The sequence below is a fragment of the Lactuca sativa genome, chromosome 6 (genome assembly GCF_002870075.4).
Source record: "Lactuca sativa cultivar Salinas chromosome 6, Lsat_Salinas_v11, whole genome shotgun sequence".
Taxonomy (NCBI): Eukaryota; Viridiplantae; Streptophyta; class Magnoliopsida; order Asterales; family Asteraceae; genus Lactuca; species Lactuca sativa.
Window position 1 is genome coordinate 54,110,965 of NC_056628.2, and position 20,076 is coordinate 54,131,040.

Here is a 20,076-nt window from a genome sequence, read left to right on the forward strand (position 1 = left end):
GCGGGTTTTGCTAAAAACCAGGCTCCGCTGGAGCAGAGCTTCTGAGCCGAAAATCTCTTTTTCTCGGAGCCTTCGGGCGTTCCGGGGCTTTCATCTAGCACCTTGAGGTTACTAGGGATTAGACGGGTTTTGGGAGTCTAGAGAGAAGTTAGAGAGATAAAGAAAGACTTATGGTGTGAAGAAAATATGAATAATTCATCCTTTATTTATAAGGGTTTGATCATAGAGTAGGCCCTAAGTTTCGTCCGTATCTTTCGTGTACGAGATCCTTTTTCTACATTCCTTATATCCATGCGTTGGTAGTTACGAGCACTACAATTTTCATCCCCGTCGGCTAATTCTAATTCTATCTCCGATTTACAAAACTGTATCGGATTTATCGCGCTCGAAGAGTAGGGACAAAGTTTCGTCAATATCTTTAACATACGAGCTTTATTATCGACGTTCTTTATATCCACGTGTTGGTATTTACGAGTACTACAACTTTCATTTAGATCCCGTTGGCTAATTCTCATTCTATATGTACGGAACCCTTGTTACATATACTATAACTTGGTTGAGATTATTTATTATAAATAATTTCCATCAAAAAGTCATTTTTGACAATCATTGTCACTAAATTGACTAGCCCGAATCTATGGGCGTTACAAGTTGTGCATGGGTCGGTTTTGGACCCAAACCCAACCCAACCCATAAATGGTCGGTTTTTGGTTTTAAAACCCAATAGGGGGTTTCTGATTGGTTCGTTGTTTCGGGGTCTGAGATCGGTTTGAACGGTTTTTCGGTTTCTTGGGTTCAACCCATACACTCACGGGTTCTGGGTTAAAACCTATTTTCCAGAAATAAAGCAAGAAGTTAAATACTTAAAAAAACACAAAATTGAAGTTAAATACTTCAAAAAACATGAATCTTACAACCAAATAGTCTATTACAAGTTACAATCTAGCCCAAAATATTTTATTACAACCAAAACACAATCAAGTATGGGTAGGTTTCTTGGAGTTGGATGGGTCGTTTTTTGGGGCGGTTTGTCGATTTTAAGTATGGGTCGGTTTCTGGGTAAAAACCAAAACAAAACTTGATTTTTCGATTTTTAAAAAATTCAAACGCTAACTATCGGTTTTGCTCCAGTTTTGGTTTTTCCGGGTTCGGTTTCGTCGGTTTCGTTCGGTTTCCTCACCCTAGTTGTTGTGACTACTGATAGTCAGAAGAGGTCAGTTTGTTCTCATTGGATGATGTACATGTGACAACGAAGTGCCGATCTGAACATCCTACCCCGTAAATATGTCTGCATTTGCCTCTCCCTTCTTATGCTTGCACCTACAAGTCAACATCACCCTCCGGATGTTGAGTTAGATCCTCTGCCTACTTTTCAACTATGACACTAGTGTATCTCTCCTACAATTTATCCAAAGAAAACAACTGTTATTATTATACTACTTGAAGTTGGGGCTCTAATTATCTAAAAAGGAAAAGATAAATTACACATATTGCTTTAACAATATGTGTACAAAACTCCAACTCTTGAATCATATCATAATTTTTAGCCTTGAAGGCAAACATAAAACAAATCAACTTAAGGTATACAAATTAATAATTGATATATTTACCAAAAAGCATGAAATATCTGTTGAAATACTGTTGGGGGAAGCTTAGTATATGTGGTCGCGCTCCATCCAAAAAATTGATCAAATATAAGCCTGATTTGATGATGTACCTGATAGGATGCAAACTTCAACAAGAGATGGCCTGTTATCGCCATATGTATTCTGCGACATTCGAGTTGTGTTGCCAACGTATCCACGACCTAAGTTCTCGGCATCACGAACATTCAACGGAGTAAGCCATGTACATTCTTGTCGCTCACATTAGGATTGGAGTCGTGAGGCCAACTACAAGTATTGTCACGGATCATGAGTAGAGTCATGCAGTCGTCTATGAGTATGAGTATTTTTAGGACCATGAGTAGAGTCATGCGGTCGACTTTTAGGACCAGAAGTAGAGTCATATGGTCGACTTTTAGGACCAGGAGTAGAGTCATGCGGTCGATTTTTAGGACCAGGAGTAGAGTCATACGGTCGACTTTTAGGACCAGGAGTAGAGTCATGCGGTCGACTTTCAGGACCACGAGTAGAGTCATGCGGTCGACTTTGAGGACCGAGAGTAAAGTCATGTGGTCGAATTTGAGGACCGAGAGTAGAGTCATACGGTCGAATTTTAGGACCGGGAGTAGAGTCATACGGTCGACTTTTAGGACCGGGAGTAGAGTCATGCGGTCGAATTTTAGGACCGGGAGTAGAGTCATGTGGTCGACTTTTAGGACCAGAAGTAGAGTCATGCGGTCGACTTTCAGGACCAGGAGTAGAGTCATGCGGTCGACTTTCAGGACCAGGAGTAGAGTCATACGGTCGACTTTCAGAACCAGGAGTAGAGTCATGCGGTCGACTTTTAGGACTAGGAGTAGAATCATTCGGTCGACTTTCAGGACCACGAGTAGATTCATGCGTTCGACTTTGAGGACCATGAGTAAAGTCATGCGGTCGACTTATAGGACCGAAAGTTAAGACATGCGGTCGACTTTTAGGACTAGGAGTAGAGCCGTACGGCCGACCTTCAGGACCAGAGTCATGCAGTTGACTTTCAGAACCACAAGTAGAGTCATGCGGTCGACCACCGGTACTGTCACGGCCAAGAGTAGAGTCATGTTGTCGACTACCGGTACTGTCACGGCCACGACAACCCGACATAATGTGTGTATCCTACATTTGATTGAACAAGAACGGTTAGATACCAATATGATAAATCTCATATAATTTAAAGCGAACATACAAATATGATAAATCACACAAAATTTAAACCGGAAAACAACAAACAATGTTCCTAACAATCAAGTTTGTTTTCGTTTGCATCGTGGCGAAAAAAATCCATTCTTCATCTTTAAATCGTGGTCAGAAAAATCCATTAAAATAAGTTTTTTTTTTCCGCTAAGACAATCTTTTTATAGCATATGGTTAAACCATAACTTTAAAATATTAATAAACCAACAATTCAATAAACCAATATAAACCATAAATTCAAAATATTATTAAAATCAACAAACATTAATATGCCAGTGAAAATTAAGAGGTAGAGGTAGCTGTTAAAGAAAGCCCAAAACAATTAGCAAAACAAGGCCACGTGATATTAGAAAATAGTTATTAATTTCATACAGATTCAGTTATCGGAGTTATGATGCTAATGCCCTCCATGCACTTCAACGATACTCTTCCATTTTAAATTCCACCTATTAGGAAAACCAAAAGAGATATATGTATACTAATAAAATCCACAACAATATTCGACATAAGTCAAATTCGTAGCCTTGTGAATTGGACAACTAGGATACAGTGACCCATCATACAAGTATGAACCTTAAAAAAATTCGCAAGCAACTGTAATCAACATAATCACATGGCAAAATTCAACCTAAAATCTAAGAAATAACACTTAAACACATAAAAACATAAACCTAAACCTAATATTCAACATATAACCACTTGAATTTAAAAGTTTCAAAAGAAAAATAGAGTTTTACCTTCAAAAAAACAATTTGGTGAAGAAGAGGTTGACCTAAAAGGCGTTGGGTGTAGCTCCGGTCGACCCAGCGGCGGCGACACTAACTGCGGTGGCGACGAAGGTAGGATTTGCCGCCGAAATGGTGGGGAACTCCGGCTTCTACGGAGCGCAAAAGGGCAATGAAAAAAAAGTTGATTGTTATGTGAAAAATGGGAAAGACCCTATAAGCGGAATTCTATGCACATCATGGTGTAAACGGGGAATTTTAACAAGTTAACAACCCAATAGTCAAAGTAAACGCATGAAACTGATACACGGTTACCAAACGTTCAAAATCAAAATTTATTGATTATTTACATATACCTCCCCTGAGATATATCAAACTTTTAACTTAAGCCTTTATGTTATTAATATTTATTATTAAACCTTATAACTAATATATAATTTATTTTTTGTAATCTTAATAGTTATGTATTTTCCAACAACTTCTATTTAATTAAATTTATAGTATAAAAAAATATTTTGTATTATTTAATAAAGTTTTAATTACAATGTTCTTTAACATTTGTATTTTTAAATTTATAGTTATTCACTAAAAATGTAACTATAAACAAACAGAACCTATATCCAAACGTTCTAAATAGTTTGACAAAAATTCATTAGTTTTTGTTAGAACGGCGTAATTTTATTTGAAAACTAAAGAAGAGCTAAAAAGACTCGTTACAATAAAATAGAAGCTAAAACCAGGTTTTAAAACCAAGAAACTAAAAACACAACTTAGCTTTCCTACATCTATTAGAAATAAAAAAAAAAAACAATCTATCAACCACCTTATAAAAAATGATGGATTTCCTAGGTATAATCGTTCCAAAAATAATAAAATTTTTAAAATTCCAAATGCACCAAAAAAAGCAGTAATCAACATAGCCTCTAACGTCTTTCGTTGACTTCCAATCAACCTAATAGAAACCGACTACGTAACTAGCATTTGAATAGTATGCGGGTCAGTAACGAATCTAAATATGATACATATTTTTAACCGATGGTGCGACTTCTAACTTTGCAAAAACAAAAGTTTCAATGCTGTACGGTTTTAATTCGATATATATTTTTAACATTTGTATTTTTAAATTTAGAGTTATTACTAAAATGTAACTATATTAGTAAACAAATCCAACATATATCCAAATGTTTGATAAAACTCATTTATTTACGTTTATTTAATAAATAAAAAAATCCAAATATGATTTTGTTCACTTATATAAGCAAAGGAACACGAAATATATATATATATATATATATATATATATATATATATATATATATATATATATATATATATATATATATATATTAAAATTATTGTTTTTTATAATTATTAGATCCGAATAATCTCAAAATACTTCTTGTATAAATCGAGTCTTCACTACTTGTTATAATAATATAACTATGTTCATCGATTCTTCCTCGTATCATAAACAATGTGTGTGTCTATATAATAATAATAATAATAATAATAATAATAATAATAAGAGTACCAATAATAAAAAAGATGTAATAGTAATTTTTTAAAATAAAAAAACTTAAGAATCGAATATAAATGTAAATAAAAGGTGTAAATATGTACTATTTCAAAAAATGTTTAAGGTCAGTTACCTGTTTAACGTGCATCTAAAATAGAAATTTAGTTATTAATAAGGAAAATAGAAATTGAAAAAAATCAATAATGACATTTGGTTAATTATAGGTGGTTGTCTAACCATACCCCCTTTATAATCTTTCTATACCTCCTCATCATTCTATCTTGATTTTTGTATTACCTAACTCATGATGTAACATCCCGATTCCCATGTACTTATTTCTTTTGGTTATAAGAACTTTCTTTTCAAGGTCTACTCGACAAGTTGGTTACCCGACTCGTCGAGTAGCAGGGGGTTGATCCACGTGTTTAAGTGACCTACTCGTCGAGTCCAAGAAGGGACTCGACGAGTAGGAGTTGCAAGGTGAAACCCTAATTTTCGGGGTTTTACACCCTATTTAAGGATCACTTGTCCCCCCTTAGTGTAACGACCATAAAATTTCAACCAATTTTAACTTTTCAAAAACAACTCATTTTCTTAATGTTATTACAAAAAGGTTTTCAATACAATTATTATCAGAGTCTTCCCAGAATCACATCATAAAACATAATCATGAGGAGCGGTACGATCACGCCTTTACCTTGCCACGGTCTCCTGAAGAACCTGAAAAACATTAAACCACAATTGTAAGCCCAAAAGCTTAGTAAGATACCCCGAAAATACCAACCACAACTGAAGAAGCAGATTCCCGAATCACCGCCTCACCGAAAATCCCGAACTATCCGAAGAAGCAAAATAACCATTAGACCCAACACAATATCCTTCCAAGGGTAAATTGACCAATTTACCCTTAACTCAATCTGGTCCATAACTAAGGCCCACAATCAAAATATGAAAGACGCATCACTAGATAAGCTCTCAAGCCCACTAATGGTCCAAAGACCAAAAGTCCGAAGCAAAGCCCAATATTGGCCCAATTTACTAAATTGGGCCCACCTCACCAAATGGGCTTAGACCCATGGTCCATAATAATTAATGACTCCACAATACTCCATCCATAATGTCCAGTCACGACCCAAAATCCAGCAGCCCAATAACAGCCCAATCCCTAAGGCCCAAAATGAAAACCCAACAGAGGGAGTACGCTGGGCGTACAACGCTGATCGCGAAAAGGAAACGGGACACAGACCCACTACGCTGGGCGTACTCTAAGTTATGCCGGGCATAACTCTGCTGAACTACAACTTCCCATAAGATCTTAATGACTTTAGGTCTTAAGTCCAAACTTCAAATCCATAGACCAAATATGCCTAGGAGTCATAAAGTCTCAAACTTTATTACTTTGGACGTCCATAAAGCTCTTAATCCAAGGTCTTAATCCATTAAGACCTATCTATAACACATAACAGACAACCAAAACCCTTGGGACCTCATTTTTCTTACTCAAGACCTCTCTTAAGGTCTAAAAGGACAGCTAATCTCAACCAACTCAAAACATGCATCAAGATGAGGGTTTTTGGGACAAGAATGATGTCAAAACTTCACCACACAAAGATCTACACAATATGATTGTCAAGCAAGAGACTTTATACCTCAAAAGGGCTCCAGAAGATGATGTTATTCCAGATCTAAAAGCTCCAACTTCTCAAGTCCTTCTTTGACAACTCCCTCCTTTCCTCTTCCAAGCTTAAACTTCCAAAATGAGCTTCCCAAGGTCAAGATCTCACAAAAAGGAAGGGAGAGGCATTCTAAGGTTTCTCTGAGGTTGGGGAGACTGATAATGAGGCTAGGGTTTGAGCCATTATGTTCCTTATATAGTGGATCACCCTCAAATTAGGGTTTAAAGTGTTGGAATAATGTCTAAGGCTGCAACTATATTAGGCAAGTATTTGACCCAGTTGTGCATGGTCCTTTTGGATTGCATTCACCATAACAACTTGATAGGATGATTTATTAAGAGAGAATAAATATTATTAATATATTATGAGAATAATATAAAGAATAATATTGTTATTTGATTAATATAAGTCATAAATTAATTGGTATTAATTTGGTGACTTAAAGAGATTAATTAAATAAGAGGGTATAAACTGTCAATTGTTTGATAGTTAAACTTTAGACTGTAAATCCATATTGGATAGATGTTGGACGAATTCTAGAAGCTAGGGATAGCTTAAAATCGTCCAAAGGCTATCTAAGGAATGGATTTGGATAACTTTAAGAGAAGATTATCCAATTAGGGTTTAAGTTGTAACCCTTAAGGAGTCTACAAGTATAAATAGACCCTATGGCAAAGGGAAATCGGCACTTGATCTAAAGTAGAGAATCCTTGGCCGATTTCCTCCCTTCTCCTCTCTCCCAAATCATCCTCCTTGCTATTTGGTGTTTGTAAGCCATTATAGGAGTGACAATTGTGACTCTAGAGCTCCAAGACAACAAGATCAAACAAGAGATTCAAAGGTATGATTCTAGATCTGATTTAGTATTGTCATTATTCCTAATTAGTCATTAGAAGTCTTGGATTCAAAGCATGTTTAATTAGAAAGCCTAGATCCAAGCATTAGGGTTTTGCATGCGCACATAGGAAAGTTCTTATGGCTAAAACCCATCAGTGGTATCAAACCCTAGCTTGGTTATCATTAAATTGTTGCTTAATTGTTTGAATCTTAACTGCAAAATTCGATTTTGTGTTTCTGAGTCATGGAATCGACGAGTTCCATAGTGGACTCGGCGAGTCCCTTTGGTGCACTCGGCGAGTCCAAGCGTCAGGAATGGCCAGATTCGGGATTTTTTAATGATTATCTTATGAAAACTTACCTTAATCATATTATATCAACCCTAATCCGATTTTTTGATATATATGACTATAATCTTGATCTAATTAAAGATATTTATCAACTAATAAAATATTTAATTTCCTTATATGATAATTAATTAATTATTTTGATTAATTTGGTAATTATCTTGCATGAAATCTCGAATAAATCAAATATAGATAATTAGGGAATTAATTGTTAATTAAAATTATTTGTTATTTGATCCTCCATGTTTTAAATGTTTAAAACTTGTCCTCAAGTTTTGAAATTTACATTTTGTGATTAAAAGTTTTAATTTAGACAATTTAAATTTCAAACCCTAGATTTTAAAAGGATTAAAATACAACCCTATACTAATATAATATTACAAGAATTATATATATATATATATATATATATATATATATATATATATATATATATATATATATATATGCTAGTCTTACCGTTAGTAGGCCTCTTTCACGAAGCCGATCTATAAGGTGAGTATATGGTTGCGGCCTATAAAATGACGCTTAATGGGTGTACACTCACACCCACCGCTTGCTTGATCGGTGGAGGGTCGTTAGCCGAACGGGTAGGATAGGGCAACCTCATCCTCTCATTAAAAGTATAATAAGAAATATAAAGTAACTACATATTTTTTTTAAAATTTCCCAATCTTAGTTACTTTAGGAAAAGTGAATTGATGCAATCCCATGAAATTATACTTTGCACCCTTGCTGAGAAGTTAGTGGAGCGTGTGTGGTTTACCGGCACACTAATTGGTTCTAAGCAAAGGTGGCAAAGGGTGATTCATTGTTTATCATAGTTCGATGGAGCGTGTGTGGTTTACCGGCACATCGAATAGGTGATCATTACAATGAAGGCACCATGTGAATTTGCATGGTAATTCACACCCGCTTTGTGATCCTCGGTATCCCAGTCACAAACAAGAGGGGCATATCAACATTTAAACATGTCATTGAATAGTTTCAATGAATCTCATCCGAATCTAGGAATTCTCAATACATTTAGGTCTAATAGTTAGGTTTATGTGGTGGAGAATTAGTGAATCGTCATTCACTTACCTTCATATTATTTGCATGTTGGATTACGACATCCCTTTTCTAATATGTAAATATTGTTGTTGGATCCTATCCCTAATTTTTCTTATTGGGTGATAATTAGGGATTCATATTCTAATCTATCTTTGTCCTTTCTATTTGTAGATGTCGAACGCAAACAACACTGTTGCTAGTTCTTTCACATTGATGAGCCTTTGCCAAAAGGTCACCTTCGATGGAACGAACTTTAGCGAATGGATAAGATACATTCGCACCATTGCTCGCTATGAGGATAAGGAGTATGTCCTCGATGAGAAGCTCGAGAAGATCAACCCTGAAATCGCTACTCTGGCTGAAATAACCGCTTTTGAAACTCATGAGCGCGATGCAACGAAGGTACATTGCATCATGATAGCCACCATGAACTCCGAATTCCAAAATTCCTATGAGGACATGTACCCGTACGAAATACATCAAGACTTATTGGAAAGATACCACTAGAACGCGAGACAAGAGCGTTATGAGATTTTCACTAACATGATTTCCGCTAAGATGGGTCATGGAGAATCTCTTACCATGCACTTGCAAAAGATGCAAAGGTATGTCGACCGCCTTCGCAAGTTAAATGTTGACTTTGGGGAAGACTTGGCGATCGACATGGTGCTTCACTCTTTGCCTCCGATGTACAATCATTTTAGGATGACCTACCACATGAACAAAGAGGAGGTCACCCTAAGCAAACTCCAAGGTCTCTTGAGGGTCGCTGAGAGCAACTTCAAAGACAAGTCTGTTGCACCAACTCCCAATCCACCCGCTGCTCCTGTCTTGGCTATTTGTCAAGGAAAGGGAAAGAAGAGGAAGGCTTCGTCTAAGAACTATCGCAAGGTTAAATCCCGAGATGGTGCCTCTTCTAGTGGGACCAAAGTTGATCCTGCTAAGCCCTGCCCTAACCCTAAGGAGGCAGAGTGTCACCACTGCCATAAGATATGACATTGGAAGAGAAGCTGCCCAGAGTACCTGCAAGCCATCAAGGAAGGAAAGATCAAGCCGTCTTTCGCAGGTATATACACAATTAAATCTAACGATTCTAATCATGTTATTTCTTGGGTTCTTGATACCAGTTGTGGTTATCACATTTGTTCTAATGTGCAGGGACTAAGAAGAAGTAGGGATGTGGAGCAAGGGAGGATCAATCTAATCATGGGGAACAGAAGATCGTCGACTGTGACCAAGATTGGAGTGTATTCTTTAGTGCTTAGGAATAATTTATGTTTAGATTTGAACAATTGTTGCTATTCGCTAGAAATGGCTAGAAACATCATTTCATTTCATGGTTTGTTTAGACAAGGTTTTAGATTTTCTTTTAATAATGAGAATGGTTCTATTTTGGCTTATCTAAATGGTGTCTTTTATTTTGAAGCTATACCATGTAGTGGAATTTATGAAATTGTTATGATTGTTGATAACTTAGGAAATGATGTTTTAAACATAGATTCTTCCAATAGTATGGATAGAGCATCCTTGTGGCATTGTCGTCTTGGACATGTCAACAAGAAATGCATAGCCCAACTCCAAAAGGATGGAATGTTGGAGTCATTCGACCTTAGGGAAGATGACACGTGCGAGTCTTGTTTGCTTGGAAAGATGACTAAATCACCCTTCACGAGTACGTGCGATAGGGGTAAGGGTCTATTGGACCTAATACATACCGATGTATGTGGACCGTTTAGATCAACCACAAAGGATCGGAACCGCTTCTACGTAACTTTGACCGATGATTATAGTAGATATGGGTATATCTATTTAATCAAGCAAAAGTCGAAAACCTTTGAAAAGTTCAAAGAGTTCAAGAATGAAGTGGAGAATCAATTGGGCAAGAAAATCAAGATGCTCCGATCCGATCGAGGAGGAGAGTACCTAAGTCTTGAATTCCACGATTATCTCAAGGAGTGTGGAATAGTTTCACAATTGACGCCTCCTAGGACACCGCAGTTGAATGGTGTGGCAGAAAGGCGTAATCGAACCTTATTGGATATGGTTCGCTCTATGATGAGTCGTGCTTCACTACCTATCTCTTTTTGGGGGTATACCTTAGAGACTGCCGCCCATATCCTTAACCGAGTCCCTACTAAGAAGGTTGCCAAAACACCTCACGAAATGTGGACAGGGAAAGCTCCCTCGTTGGCACATATCAAGGTTTGAGGCTTTCGTAAGACGAGATACTCACGACAAGCTCGAACCTCGAAGTGAGCGATGTATTTTCATCGGCTACCCACATAAATCCTTTGGATATCTCTTCTATAGACCGAAGGAAAATGTTGTCTTTGTTGCGAGGAGAGGAGTTTTCCGAGAGCAAGAACTCATAGGCCAAGGAGACAGTGGGAGGAAAATCGAACTTGAAGAGATTTAAGAGTCGATAGATGAAGGAACCTCTGCCGCTGGCACTCAACCCGATGAGGAAACTCTAGTTGAACCGATTGACGAGTCCTTACCTTTTAGATGTTTCGATAGAGTTAGAGTTCATCCCCAGTTTTATGGTTTTCATATTACTACCGAAGGGGACACATATATTAGTGACGGTACACAAATAAACCTTGATGAACCTAACAGCTATAAGGAAGCCATGGCAGGCCCGAAGTCTGTGAAATGGAAAGAGGCAATGGATAGCGAGATCCATTCCATGTATGATAACCAAGTTTGGAATTTGGTTGATAATGTGCCCGGACGTAAGACCGTTGGGTGCAAATGGATCTTCAAGAAGAAGACCGACGTGGATGGAAACGTACACACATATAAAGCGCGATTAGTTGCGAAGGGCTTCACTCAAACTCCTGGAGTTGAATATTATGAGACCTTCTCACCGGTTGTGAAGATAAAATCTATTAGAGTGATGCTAGCGATTGCCGCATTTCATGATTATGAGATTTGGCAAATGGATGTCAAGACCGCTTTCCTTAACGGAAAGTTGGCTGAGGATGTTTACATGGCTCAGCCAGAGGGGTTTGTGGATCCGAAGCATCCGAATAGAGTGTGTAAGCTTGAGAAGTCCATTTATGGACTTAAGTAAGCGTCTCGCAGATGGAATCTTTGCTTCAATGAGAAAGTCAAAGAGTTTGGATTTGTACGAAGCGAAGATGAATCATGTGTATATGTCAAAGCCAGTGGGAGTATAGTTAGCTTCCTCGTTCTATATGTCGATGACATATTAATCATAGGAAACGACATCCCGACTCTGCAGGAAGTTAAGTCCTGGCTCGGGAAGTGCTTCGCTATGAAGGACCTCAGAGAGGCTTCTTATATCTTGGGAATAAGGATAGTAAGAGAAAGAAGTAAGAGACTAATAGGACTTAGTCAGAACACTTACTTAGAGAAGGTACTAAAACATTTTAGTATGGAAAACTCAAAGAAGGGAGAATTACCGATACAAAGTAATGCCAAGTTGAGTAAGACTCAAAGTCCGAGTACTGAAGCTGAAATAGCATAAATGAGCCGAGTACCATACGCTTCCGCAATTGGCTCAATCATGTACGCTATGACTTGTACTCGCCCTGATGTAACCTTCGCTTTGAGCATGGTTAGCAGATATCAAAGGAATCCTGGCAGAGCCCATTGGATTGCGGTGAAGAATATCCTTAAGTACCTTCGGAGGACGAAGGAATGGTTCTTAGTCCTCGGAGGGAGTGATGACTTGAAGGTGCGAGGGTATAGTGACGCCAGTTTTCAGACCGACAGGGACAACTACCGTTCGTAGTCGGGCTGGGTCTTTACCCTGAATGGAGGAGCAATGACATGGAAAAGTTCCAAGCAGGAAACCGTAGCTGATTCAACATGCGAATCAGAGTACATTGCAGCAAGCGAAGCGTCAAAGGAGGCAATATGGCTGAAGAACTTCATTGGTGATCTTGGAGGCGTACCTGCCATAAAGGAGCCCATGGATATTTTCTGTGATAATGAAGGAGCGGTTGCCTTGACCAAGGAACCGAGGGATCATGGTAGATCACGACATATCGATAGAAAATATCAATTTATTAGACATCGTGTAGAAGAAGGACAACTCATAGTGAAGAGGATATCATCAGAAGATAACCCGACAGATCCGCTTACGAAGGGACTGAGTAGGGTTAAGCACTTGCAGCATGCTAGGAGCATTGGGCTGAAGGATGACATTAGCATAGATTAGATTGTATTAGAAACGTGTGATAGATAAATGTAATTAACATTTGATGATTAAATAAAGGAGTTTTATTTATGAGTAATGTTACTATCTTATGTTAATTGTTTAACTATTGTTTCACTTTGCATGTTTTGACTTCCAGAATAATTGAGTTTATTAAGAATAATCGAATTATTCAAATTGTCCACAATCGTTCATATGTTGGAAGTAGATATGAATGAAGATTGTCATGAATTGGTATGTAGATTGTCTAAATGGTGTTAGACATAGCAAAGGGTTGCTGCAAACATTCATGAGTGCTTATGAACTAGTTTTGAGCATTGGAACAAACCCGCGCTTGTTGGAATCACCTTATGGAATATGATATAAAAGGGTGATTGCAAGACGATAATATCATATAGTCTTAAAACCTAGATATATGGTTTGTTATTTGTTAATTGATTGTACATTGATAATGCGAAAACGCATCAGTAACTCGGTGTTATAAAACGCATTGTTGTGTAGAGTTGGTTAATGAATAAGTAAATGCATATAAGTCGAAGTTTATCTGTAACTTTTATCCTAAGAAGGTAAAAGCGATATCTCGGCCGCTCGATGATTTGAATTGACTTATGTGCCGGGCCCGGTCAGAACTGAATTGATGTGTTCGATTAAGTTCTATGTCGAATAAATCATAGATCGAGAAACCTAAATGCTTGACTAATCATTCCATTGAATTGTCAGCATGATATCTAACAGATGACTGTATGATCCCTTATCTAAAGGACAAGATTGATTAGATCAGAGTTTGACAGCGTCTTTGAGAGCTACGATTGCAAATCGAATTGTACTTGTGCATATAGTTACTAGACTTATCCAAGTGGGAGACTGTTGGAATAGTGTCTAAGGCTGCAACTATATTAGGCAAGTATTTAACCCGGTTGTGCATCGTCCTTTTGGGTTGCCTTCACCATAGCAACTTGATAGGATGATTTATTAAGAGAGAATAAATATTATTAATATATTATGAGAATAATATAAAGAATAATATTGTTATTTGATTAATATAAGTCATAAATTAATTGGTATTAATTTGGTGACTTAAAGAGATTAATTAAATAAGAGGGTATAAACTGTCAATTGTTTGATAGTTAAACTTTAGACTGTAAATCCATATTGGATAGATGTTGGACAAATTCTAGAAGCTAGGGATAGCTTAAAATCGTCCAAAGGCTATCTAAGGAATGGATTTGGATAGCTTTAAGAGCAGATTATCCAGTTACGGTTTAAGCTGTAACCCTTAAGGAGTCTACAAGTATAAATAGACCCTATGGCAAAGGGAAATCGGCACTTGATCTAAAGTAGAGAATCCCTGGCCGATTTCCTCCCCTCTCCTTTCTCCCAAATCATCCTCCTTGCTATTTGGTGTGTGTAAGCCATTAGAGGAGTGACAATTGTGACTCTAGAGCTCCAAGACAACAAGATCAAACAAGAGATTCAAAGGTATGATTCTAGATCTGATTTAGTATTGTCATTATTCCTAATTAGTCATTAGAAGTCTTGGATTCAAAGCATGTTTAATTAGAAAGCCTAGATCCAAGCATTAGGGTTTTGCATGCGCACATAGGAAAGTTCTTATGGCTAAAACCCATCATAAAGACCCTGGACGTACGCTGGGCGTACGCCCCCACAGACCCGCGTTCATTCACCCAAATACGCTGGGGGTACTCAGCGTGTCCCATTCTCATACTTGGCCTTCCTTATCAACTTTTCCCATTAAGGGATATAATCGACAATATCTTTGAAACACCGTAACTCCTCTATTCTAAACCTGTTCCCGATGAACTCTATATCCACATCAAGGACCGAAACGCCCTTACTCTTGCTCTCGGGAACCCATACATAGATATTTAAAGAACGAGGCGTTACACTTAGCCTCTCTTACTGCCTCCCTCGAGTTCAGAAACCCTAAATTGTGCTTGCTCTCTATTTCTTTGAGTGTTTCTTAGCTTGGAAGAAGATTCTTGGAGTAAAGCTTGGAGTTCAAGAAGTTGGAGCAAAGGAGTTGTTGTATATCTGAATCCTTCTCTGTCTTGGCATCATTTTGGAGGTAACAAGTTGTTACCTTGGATCTCTTTTAGTTAGATCTCTCCATTTATGGGTTTAGAGCCCCTTTTAGAGTTTTGTGTGGCGGTTCTCCGTTTTGGGTCAAGATCTGAGGATGCAACCTCAGATCTGGACTCCTTTAGCCCCTCTCTATCATAAAGTTTTAGTCCTTGTCAAGCTATGACCGTTCTCTTACCTTAAGCCGCTCCTTTAGCTTGTTTTGGGGTATTATCATCTTGCATGCACGTAAAGTTTGCAACTTTGCATGGCTTAGAGAGCACCTGTATGGATGAAAGATTGAAGGGAGTCGGAGAGTCGCATGGTTGAACTCGGCGAGTCATACGAAGATGGTCATGAACTCGACGAGTTGGATGAACGACTCGGCGAGTCCGATGAAGATTGTCGTAGACTCGGCGAGTCACTAGAGTAACTCGGTGAGAGGGTTAGTTATGCAAGGAACTCGGCGAGTGTCTAGTTGCACTCGACGAGTTCAGATCAACATGGATGGTTGACCTTGACAGTTGACCTTGACTTTGACCATGGGTCGACTTTTGGACTTTTGGAGGCATTTTTGGGACTTATGAACATGGTTGTATGACGATTATAGGTGGTGGAGTTTTCGACAGTGATCCGAGAGTGTGAGCTTATCTTTCGAGGTGACATTTGTGAGGTGAGTTATCCTCACTATACTAAGGGGTCTAAGGCACCAAGGTCGGCCTATTGGATTGATATTCTAGTATTTGTTATCATAAGCATGTGTTAGATATGCATGCTAGTTGGATATGCTAGTTTGGTAGGCCTGTAGAACTACCTGTGATATTATTGATTATTGGTATGTGCATTTATCTGTTACATGTCGACATGTTATGTGGGATGGGTTGAGGTTGTACTGCTCCATGCGATAGCCAACAAACCCTAGGAGCATTCTAGATACGATTTGTGGGCCTGGTAGGCAATCCAGACTCGTACTATGGGCTTGGTGGCAATCCAGATGTGAGTTGTGGGCCCGGTCCAGACTCACACTGTGGGCCCATGGGTATTCCAGTCTGTAAAGTTGTGGACTCGTTACATGCTGTTATTTGTTCCTGTGTTATTGGACTGTATATGTATCGGTATTTTGGGGGAACTCACTAAGCCTCGGGCTTACAATTTCAGTTTATTGTTTCAGGTACATCAAGGGGATCGCGGAAAGGCAAAGGCGTGATCGTACAACTGCTCATATTTATGTTATGTTTCTGCGATACTCTGATATCATACATTTTGTAAAACAAGTTTTGTAATAACTAATGGTTTTTATATTGTTTAAAAAGTTTTAAATTGGCTTGAATTTTTATGGATGTCACTCATGACTAGATTATAATTTTATATTTTTATCTATAATTACGTCAATGATTGCATTTTTTTGGCATATGCTATCCATACCCCCTTTGCCTTCTACTAATACCCCTAATCATTATATTAACTTTTTCTTTAACTGATTAAAATGATTATTTAATAATTTATCTTTTTTTTACTATAATGATTAAGTAATTATTTGATGTAAAAATAATTGATTATCTATTTAATATATTTAATAAAACATTTTTTATATGTATTACATATATTATTTGTGCAAACTATTTAATCTATTTAATAAAACACTTTTGTATTTTAAATTTATAAACCAAAAACATTTGTTATATATTATTAATATGCATCTAATAAAATTATTTTATATAAAAGAATTTGATTTAACACACGACAATAATAAAATAATATTTCAACGCAACAAATAAAAAAAAGTTCAAATACCTTCGCACTTAATCGATATGTATCCAAGGTGCTACACAACTATGAAGCCTAAGTTGATTGTATAATTCAAAATGAGACCAATACATAGTTTCCCATGTAGATGTTGACGAACTTCTGTGGGCATTCCAATACATTGTGGTAGGAGGCATTGGGTAATTTCCTTTCAGAAACACCGACATATAATGGTTGCCATTTACAAATGCCAATGTAATGGCTCGGTGGGGATGGAACTCTTCGGGGCCTCTCCAAAGAGGGAAACATGTCGTAGATTGTTCGTAGCTTAAACAATGAACGATCACACCGAACTTGCTGGAAATTAGGTAACTAGTTAAAGGCATATGCAACCAATATCGAGAAGGTGCAGGTGTTTCAGACCAACGCAATGAATCGTATACCTCGTTGAACCCGTCAGTAAAAACTCTATGATATGCGTAATATTAACTCTCTAACCATTCAAGCAATTGTTATCGAATATAAAGCCACTAGAATACTTCTCAGTTAGAATCTCGGTGGTTCATCATTTAAGTCAGGTTCTTTATTTAAATCGAACCCAACAAACTTTGATGTGGTTGAGAAGTTGTATCTACCAGGAGCTTGATTTGGAGGATTGACTTTCTTTTTCTGTTGTTTCTTCACACTTGGTCGTCCACGAGTGTTTTTTTGAACTGCAGGTTCTCCAATGTCAGTTTTTTTATGGATCATATATCTCTTGTAGCTTTCTCATATAAGCTTGTTTTTTTGAAAGAGTTCTCATATAAGTTTGTTTCCCGACTTTTGATTGCTTCTTGAAGCTTTATTTAATTTTTTCAACTATATCATCACACAAAATATGGTATGGGGATTTGGCTACAGGGGTGGCTCCAGGAATCAAGTCAATTATGATCTCGACTTGGCGTTCGGGAGGTACTCTTGAGAGATTTTCAGGAAATATGTCGGGGAAGTTACAGACTACGGGAATATCCTTGATGTCGTTCACTTCTTGTTTCTTATCCACCATGTAGGCTAAGAAGGCGTAGTATTCCTTGCGTAGATACTTGTGAGCCTTGACGCAAGAAATGATTTGAAGGTTCGTGTCGGGTTTGTCACCATAAATAACGAGGGTTTAGCTACTTGGCAGATTAAGGCGAATGAAACTTTCGTAACACAGGATATCGACATGGTGAGGACTTAACCAATCTATGCCAATGATGACGTCAAAACTTTTTATTGTAACCGACATTAGGTCGATTTGGAAAGAATAGTTGTTTAGAGTGAGGGTACATCCTATGTATATATCGTTAGTGCTCTCTGCCTTTCCATTTCCCATTTCTACAGTGAACATGTCATTTAGTGATTGGGGATTTTGTTTAAGTAAGTGTTTAAAGTTGTCGCCCACGAAACTTTTCACTGCACCACTATCAAAAAGTACGTATGCATATGAATTATTGAGGAGGAACGTATCGGTAACCACGGTAGGATCATTCATGGCCTCCTCATGCCCCATTGTTAAAACTCTTCCCACGCCTCCGAAATTCCTTGCTTTTGGACAGTCCCTCTTGAAATGCCCCGTTTCACCACATCCGTAGCAAGCCTGGTTCACTCCGACATTAGTGGCTTGGGTGGTTTGTTGTGCCGGTGCCTTACAGAAGCGGGCAGTGTGCCCCTTCTTGTTGCAATTATTTCAGTGCATCTCTCTGCAGGCTCCATAATGATGAAAGTTTCACTTGTTGCATTTTGGGAGAGTTCCAACATATTGTTTCGCGGGTGCTGGAGCGGTAGGAACAGTAGCAGCGTGAACTGCCACAATTTGTTGTTTCTTTGTGGGCTCTTGTGTTGGTTGGCCCTTCTTCTTGTTCCAAAACTTCTTCTTAATATCACACCCTTTTGCTTGCTCGGGAATAGCTGTCATAAAGCCCTGGCGGACTCCATGATCCACAAGTGTTTGTCCTAAGCGTTTGACACTGTCAAAAGTGGACAGGTTTGTAGATATCACATTTCCTTGAATCTGGGGGGATAGTCCCTAGATGTATCGCTCCACCCTTTTACTTTCCGGGGTGAACATCCCGGGACATAATATTGCTAGATCGCTAAATCTGGCAGTGTAGGCTGCGATGTCAGAGTCCTTCATTGTAAGGTTCCAGAGCTCTTGCTCTAGCTTTTGTACTTCACCCCTCGGGCAGTATTCTGCTAGCATCAAGATCTTCAAGTCCTCCCAGCTCATGGAGAGGGCTCTATCCATGAATGTGTAGGCTGCGAATTTGACCTTGCTAGTTTAATTTTGGGCATGCGTAGATTTCAAACACTGACTTTATTTCGTCAAACCACCTTGTTAAAGTGATGACACCTCCACTGCCATCGAAAGACTTTGGTTTTCCATTTGTGAAGTCTTTGTAGGAATATTCCCTCGGGTGTCCCTGACTATCTCCCTGGTTGGTATTATTGGTACCACCTCCCATCCTATTGGCACTATTTATGCTGATTTACGCCATGGCGGCTTCCACAGCGGCTTTGAAAATGACAGTGTCCATCCGTGGAGGTGGTGGCGGTGGTGGAGTTAATGGTGTGTTGTTGACATGCCTGATAGATTTACGTGGTGGCATCTTTCTGCTATAAGGTTTAAAGATGTTTTCGAATTAGAATCTTAACTATAGGTCTGTTTATGTCAACTGTATAAGAATAATGGTATGAAAGACACATAAATGGCTTAATTGTGTAGTCCTATAGTATCGTAAAATACTCTTATAGTATTTTAAACTTTATGTTTTGGTTATAGTGTTTCCTCGCATGGGGTGTTGGTAAGTTTTAGACTTGTTGTTCACCAAGATAATTCCCAAACACATGTTAGTTATATCTCGCATAAATATAGTTGATAAGGCTATATTCATCCCATATATGACTACATAACTATCTAGGATTAACTGCGGTGTCCAACTTATCTAAATACTTTTATATGGTTCTTATTACGACACTGTTCTAGTATGCATGTAGATACGTATACTTTTATAAAAATACTTATATTTTAAAAGTATACTTTTTAGTCAAAGCGTTTT

At 37.9% G+C, this 20,076-nt stretch overlaps 1 long non-coding RNA gene across 3 annotated transcripts; it reads right to left on the reverse strand.

Moving 5' to 3' along the window:
* Positions 1–696: 696 nt before the first annotated feature.
* Positions 697–3,799, reverse strand: LOC111905352 (uncharacterized). 3 transcript variants are annotated; one of them, XR_006184239.2, is made up of 4 exons: positions 3,575–3,799; positions 2,407–2,759; positions 1,718–1,892; positions 703–1,398 (listed from the first exon to the last, which is right to left on the reverse strand). It is a non-coding gene; the product is annotated as an uncharacterized LOC111905352 (long non-coding RNA). The 3 variants fall into 3 exon arrangements; XR_006184238.2 differs by having other exon boundaries at positions 697–1,398; positions 1,611–2,759; XR_002854845.3 differs by having other exon boundaries at positions 702–1,398; positions 1,718–2,759.
* Between the last annotated feature and the right edge of the window lie 16,277 nt (positions 3,800–20,076).